Genomic DNA, 7,767 nt, shown 5'->3' with positions numbered 1-7,767 from the left:
GGAAATTAGGTTCTGACTTTTAGTGTTACAAATGATGTTTTTCTGTGGGCGGACGAGACGATACCTGAAGTCCTTTCTTGAACAATTAACCACCACTGGTCCCTCCTAAGTCATTAAGGGGACATGTAAGCCCATCTCACCTCCGGTTCTTGATAGAGTACCTGGGCCACCTTGTACACTGAACAACAAAGGCGACTTCGGATAATAGAGGTGAGTGTTTTGACTAATTAACCGGCCTGTAGTAACGATGGGCGGTGGGAGATGCTAGAGAGAGAGAATGGGACGGGGGATAGGTTTAGTGCTAAATTATTGATTAATGGATGTTAGTCAGTAGTGATACATCTCTTGGGGGGTGAAAAGATAGGCCGGAGGGGAGAGGTGTACTGTAGAAGTGAGGAGGGCAGGGTATGAGGAGGAATAAGGAGGGTATAGTACCTTGAACTTACCTGGAGTTTACCTTGAGTTTATCTGTAGTTTACCTGTAGTTACTTCCACCTCCTTTGCCTTCTTCCATCTCCACCTGCCCTCCTCCACCTCCTCTTGTCCCTCCTCGTCCCCCTTGCCCCCCCTCCACCTTCTCTTGCCCCTCCTCGTCCCCACTTGCACCTCCTCCACCTCCTTTTACCCTCCTCCATCTCTACCTGCTCCTGCTCCATTTTCTCTTGCCCCTCCTCGTGTCCACCTGCGCCTCCCCCACCTTCTCTTGCCCTTCCTCCACCTCCTCTTGCCCCTCCTCCACCCCCTCTTGCCCCTCCTCTTCATGCCGGAACAAAGAAATCTCCTGATGAATGAATGTTTATACAAAGTTTTTACGAGAATAAGTAAACAGATAAATATTTAAGGCTGGGAGAGGTGTTGAGTAGTACGTGTGGTAGTCCTAGTACTGGCGGGGCTTAATTAGTCCTACTTTTAACGCTATTTGCTGGCCTTATCTTGGTCAGGTCGCTTTTATTGCTCGTTTTAGGAACTTTTGTATCTTCGTCTGTCCTCACTCTCCTGTAAATTGAAGTTTATGGTTCGACTTTACGAGTTTTTGATATTGAAAACAGGAGACGGATATATATATATATATATATATATATATATATATATATATATATATATATATATATATATATATATATATATATATATATATATATATATATATATATATAAGTTGTTATGTAGGAGATGGTATGACTTTTAAGTTTATTCCTGTTAATGGGGTGATATTATTTTAGTTTGGCTTGTTGATTATTCACTATTAATGTCACGTGATATTTTCCCCTTACCAAACGCATCTCTTGGAGTCTTGAAAACCGTCATACTTATTTTGATTATTTTATTTTATTTTTTATTGCCATAGTGGCCATACAAGGACCTGTTACCTGTGTTTTACTTTGTTTATTATTATTATTATTATTATTATTATTATTATTATTATTATTGTATTTTAAAGGTTCTCTTAATTTTATGAATCTTTTTTCAGTAATTGGTTTAATATAATGTACAATAATACACACACACACACACACACACACACACACACACACACACATACATACATACATACATATATACACTGCCCTTACACTATGCATTTTGCCTTGGGCTTCAAGTACACAGTGACACTTCCTGCTTTATGTAAATGTCACACTCTCTCTTGTATCAACATATGCACTCACCCAATTTACATTCTAAAGGAGCCTCAATCAGCTGACACAGAGGACAAAGAACATTCCTCTCTCTCCTTCTCCCACATACAGGTCTTACTCTCTTGTTCACTTTCTCAGGTGTCTGGCTTACGGAACGTCTCTCCTCAGCGCTATTATACGCATGTGTAAAGAGAGTGTATAATATAGTTCACTTTCTATTGTTCAAACTGGTTATAGTTCACGTGAGTCTTAGTGATTATGTGTATCAACCAGTCCTCTTGGGCCCGGTACAATAGGCCTCCCAAGCAAACCTAATCTAACCTCTCCTAACCTCACCTAACCTTACCTCACCTCACATAACCTGCCTGCCTGCCTGTCTGTCTGTCTGTCTGTATATGAAGCACTAACTCTCTCCTATCCTCAGTAAAGGCTGTTCAAAATCTTCATATGTCGCTCTACACGTCAACGCCCCAGAAATACACCTTAATGACCCCTCTAGTTATTGTTGGGCTAAACTGAGCACATGACTCCCTTCACCCAGGACGATACATCAATACATGTTTGTACACATATACACCTTCCCTCCCCTCCCCCTCTGTCACTCCCTCACTCCCTCCCTCCTTCCCCCCTCCCTCTCTTACTCCCCGAAAACCAACTTTCCGCCTCAGTATATTTTCGTGGGCTGGTTCTTACACCACAACTGGTCGTCGTTAACTAAAAAAAAAACGTAATTTTCCAAGGAATTTTTTTGTGTGCCCGGAACTGATGGATTGTTTAACTCTCTCACTTAGTATTTTAACAGAGGAAGTTGTTATTGTATGCCATCTTGTTCTTCCCTGTGGTGTTAAACCTTTTATCGACCTCAGAGACTAAAATACACTGGTTTAATTCCTTGATATTAAACTGTATCTTGTTGATAAATATTGACTAACACAACATCACATAAATCTAAGAAAGTTGTTATATGTACCGGAATTTATGAAAAAAAATAAAAACATTGACAAGAATTTCAGAGGGAGTCGTGACTCATGGCCAGCAGAAATGTAAACATTGTTTTGGTCGTTTATACAACAAACAATAGAGAGAGAGAACCCATAAAGTATGGGAGTGTAAAATATACCGTGGACGTGTGTGTGTGTGTGTGTGTGTTAGTAGTGTGTCTGTGTGTAAATTGTTTGTCGTCATCAAACACTTACATTGTTGGTCAACATTGAATAACATAACAATGAGAAATGAAGACTTGATGGTACGTTTAATGTATCTCTCTCTCTCTCAATAGCCATCATAATGTTAACAATCTACATATCTCAAGTACACACCATCAAGAGAGGTTCAGTGTGCCAGTACTCCAGAGTGAAATCCAAGTATGATAAACTGTAAGACTTAGAGACAGACAGAATCACCAGACACATATATACACACAAGTACTCAAGAGATCTAGTTACAAATCGTACTCCAAAGTTAATTTATACTACGAGAGGGAAAAAAGTTACTGTATCTTTATAATTAATTCATAAGCCCGATACGTTTGTGCTCTTAACGTGAATATCTTTATAATACTGTACGTAAAAAAAAATCGCCATACTAATAATCGTTATAATATTATCACTATCATTAACTCGTCTGAATTCCTGGCGGGAGGATATTGCCTTGGTTAAGTTTAAAAATGAAATCTTTAAAGCTGTATAAGTGTATTTAAGTCAACGCCAAGTACAAACCACGGACACGAACGGACATAATTATAACAATTTGGTGGCCGTATTTGATCAATATTACAACCTGGTGAGCGCATGATAAACATAACAACCAAGTGACCGCATTTGATAACCAAACTAAAACAGTGATCGCATTTGGTATCCATAACCTCATCGTGACCACATTTGATAACCACACCAAAGTAGTGACCACACACTCGATAACCACACTTCAATCTGGCGACCGTAATAGCCTGGTGACCGCATACCTGCTAACCTGGTAACCACAAACCACATTAATCACCAACTCAGGCGCTAATGGTGACTCGGACAATGCCACAGCTGATAACACGAGTGAGTGAGTGAGTGATAGGCGATGGTAACCCCGGAGTAGGTGGTGGTGCTAACCCCGGGGTAGGTAAAAATAGGCCCGTGGCACGTGGTGGTAACTGGGGTATAGGTGGTGGTATCCCTCTGGTAGGTGGTGGTAGTAACCCCAGGGTAAGTGATGGTAGCCCTGGAGTAGGTGGTGGTAGAGCCGAGGTAGGTGGTGTTAGGCACGTGTTGATAGCCCCAGGGTAGGTGGTGGTGGTGGCAGCCCCGGGGGTAGTAGTCCACGAGGAGGTCACTGGAGGTGGATCACTTAAGTACCCCAGTGGGCGGTGTTGGCGATAACCTCTACCTGATAACACAGCCTCATGTCCCACCACCTCCTCCCGGTAGCTTCTGGCATCGTCTACGTCAGCCTGGTCTACATTGGCACTGTCCTTAATAAGCTTGGCTCTATCTGGCATAGTTCTTACGATGTTTATTCTCACTGGCATTATTCTTAACAAACTGGCTTCAATTGGTACTGTATTTAACATGCTAGCACTCTCTTTAGTCTTCACCTAGCTGGTACCCTTTTGTTATGTCTTTACCAAGCTGGCATCTTCTCGTCCTGGGTTCGCTATTTGACTCCTGTTAACATTTACCTGAGAGCTAAGCACCTCTAACACCCTTTATGTGCAGAAGCCGCGTGTTATATTTGGTTGTTGTTTTATTCTTGTAATGTTTTCACTGTTAATTATGATTGTTATTTACAAAGAAAAAATATCCTTCCCATGCCGGGAATCGAACCCGGGCCTCCTGGGTGAAAGCCAGGTATCCTAGCCACTAGACCACATGGGACTGTATATAAATGTGTGTGTAAGTTTGTGTTATAATTATAGTAATCATAATAAGTAGATAAAAAGGTTACGGGGACTTTTTTCATAAAAAACATTCAGTTTTGACCTAACAAAAAGTTCTCAGTCAGCAAGTCGGTCAGGTTTAGCATTCATAAATCTATCGGACGCAGTAAAACATAAATAGTGGTATTGTCACCATCATCATTAAACTGCAACTTTCAATCTCATATACAATCACGTGTGTTTCTCAAGTGTTCACCAATAACAGTATATTATTTAATCTACCGAATAGAACAGTTAGTATTATTTTTACTCTGAATCTATCTCTTTATCTTATCAGCTGACACGCCTTTACTACCTTCTTATCTCGACAAGAATTGAAAACCACTCAGGAGCCTTGAAATGAGAAGTGAAATTGATAGTGTGTTTGTTTACTACGAGTAGGAGGAGATTAATGAGCCAGTCTGAGTAACACTTTGACTCAGAACTGATAAACACTTTGAGTACTATGATAATCAACCGAGTACAATTAAAGATACAACGCACGGTGAATTCAACCCTTTGAGTACTTTGACTTAACCTCCTGAGTAGTACATAACTTTTAATTAAAGGGGTTAAGTCATCTTATTCGATTGTTTAATTTATTGTACTCAAAGGGTTAAACTCATCGCACTCAATGGGTTCAGACACTGCTCTAGTGTTTAATTCAAGGAACTCAAGGGGTTAAACTATCGTACTCACGGGGTTAAAAACAGTACTCTATTGATCCGTCTTGATTCTTACCTGTACTGCCACGTTCTAAATTGTTCTTGACGCTGTTACCACCTGTCCTCCAACACTAAAATTATCTGTCTCCAACACTAAAATTATCTGTCTCCAACACTAAAATTATCTGTCTCCAACACTAATATTATCTCTGTCTCCAACACTAATATTATCTCCATCTCCAACACTAATATTATCTCCGTCTTCAACACTAATGTTATCTGTCTCCAACACTAATATTATCTCCATCTCCAACACTAATATTATCTCTGTCTCCAACACTAATATTATCTCCATCTCCAACACTAATATTATCTCTGTCTCCAACACTAATATTATCTCTGTCTCCAACACTAATATTATCTCCATCTCCAACACTAATATTATCTCCATCTCCAACACTAATATTATCTCCATCTCCAACACTAATATTATCTCTGTCTCCAACACTAATATTATCTCCATCTCCAACACTAATATTATCTGTCTCCAACACTAATATTATCTCTGTCTCCAACACTAATATTATCTCCATCTCCAACACTAATATTTTCTGTCTCCAACACTAATATTATCTCTCTCCAACACTAATATTATCTCCATCGCCAACACTAATATTATCTGTCTCCAACACTAATATTATCTGTCTCCAACACTAATATTATCTGTCTCCAACACTAATATTATCTGTCTCCAACACTAATATTTTCTGTCTCCAACACTAATATTTTCTGTCTCCAACACTAATATTATCTCTGTCTCCAACACTAATATTATCTCCATCGCCATCACTAATATTATCTGTCTCCAACACTAATATTATCTGTCTCCAACACTAATATTATCTGTCTCCAACACTAATATTATCTGTCTCCAACACTAATATTATCTGTCTCCAACACTAATATTATCTCCGTCTCCAACACAAGTTCTGTTACAAATCACCATAACCCGTTTCTTACAGTACACTCAAGAGCCGTTCTATATTATGTTTGTGGTATAATGATCATAGGTAATGGTATCCTTCTCTTGTATATCATTCTCTCAGTATACTGGCTGTAGATATACCAAGTTTCTTTGATATACCGTATATACCAGGAGTACATTTCTAATTATATGTACGTTTTTCTGATATAGTGTAATCATAACATTTTTTAATGGATATAGTATATTAAAAATACGTAAGAAATATATACGGTTCTTGTATTTCCATAATTTTATCAATAAGTCCAATTTGAGTTTGTTTTCATCAATAGGGTAAATGTTTAAAGAAAATAAATTATATGTTGTAGTCTATGTTTTATTTCGGTGGTGCAAACGTATAAAATGTTTTCAATTGCAGCTACATAAATGCATAGGAAATCCTAATAATAAATATCTTATTTACATAAGGTTTGCATAAATATTTTGAGCCACAACAAGACACACCGGCGGACACACAGTTGCTCACAGACGGGTACTGAGTGACTCGTCGGTGGTACTAAAAAAAAAAAAATTGAACAAATAAAGAAAAAAAGTAAAAAAGGGAGAGATAGAGAAAAGGTCGATAGGAAAAAACATAAACAAACTGCCAGGCAAAACAATGTGATTATTTAGCTGAAATGTTCAAGGTAGAATACTTTACAGGTTTCCCATAGACGCTGGTGTAGGGTTCCGTACACCTCTACACCCAGTTTACTTGGGTGTGGAGTGAGGTTCTTGGATAGAGTCTTCTGTGTGGAGGGAGAGTGTCCGTGGATGTCCAGTGGGTGTAGGAGTGAGCCTAGAGTGTCCGTGATGTAAGCACAGTACAGCAGGAACCAGAAGGTGTGGGTGGGGAGCCTAGAGTATGTGTCCGTGGGTGTAAGTACAGGTGGTGTAGGAGGGAGCTATAGAGTGTGTGTGTCCGTGGGTGTAAGTACAGGAGGTGTAGGAGGGCGCTTAGAGTGTGTGTGTGTCCGTGGGTATAAGTACAGGAGGTGTAGGAGGGCGCTTAGAGTGTGTGTGTGTGTGTCCGTGGGTGTAAGTACAGGAGATGGCCTAGTGTGTGTGTACGTGGGTGTAAGTACAGGAGGTGGCCTAGTGTGTGTGTCCGTGGGTGTAAGTACAGGAGGTGGCCCGTGTATAAGTACAGGAGGTGTAGGAGGGCGCTTAGAGTGTGTGTGTGTGTCCGTGGGTGTAAGTACAGGAGATGGCCTAGTGTGTGTGTACGTGGGTGTAAGTACAGGAGGTGGCCTAGTGTGTGTGTCCGTGGGTGTAAGTACAGGAGGTGGCCCGTGGGTGTAAGTACATGGAGGAGGTGGTCGCTTAGAGTGTGTGTGTGTGGGTACAGGAGGTGTAGGAGGCGTAGTGTGTGTGTGTCCGTGGGTGTAAGTACGTAGTGTGTGTAGTACAGGAGGTGGCCTAGAGTGTGTCCGTGGGTGTAAGTACAGGAGGTGGCCTAGTGTGTGTGTACGTGGGTGTAAGTACAGGAGATGGTCTAGTGTGTGTGTGTGTCCAGGAGGTTTAACGTGGGTTTACAGG

General features: G+C 40.4%; 1 non-coding gene across 1 annotated transcript; it reads right to left on the bottom strand.

The window, feature by feature from the left end:
- Window positions 1–4,429: 4,429 nt before the first annotated feature.
- Trnae-uuc lies at window positions 4,430–4,501 on the bottom strand. The gene has a single exon. It is a non-coding gene; the product is annotated as a tRNA-Glu (tRNA).
- Window positions 4,502–7,767: the final 3,266 nt, after the last annotated feature.

Source organism: Homarus americanus, unplaced genomic scaffold, assembly GCF_018991925.1.
Source record: "Homarus americanus isolate GMGI-L3 unplaced genomic scaffold, GMGI_Hamer_2.0 scaffold38488, whole genome shotgun sequence".
Classification (NCBI taxonomy): domain Eukaryota; kingdom Metazoa; phylum Arthropoda; class Malacostraca; order Decapoda; family Nephropidae; genus Homarus; species Homarus americanus.
This window is presented reverse-complemented; position numbering and strand designations above follow the sequence as displayed.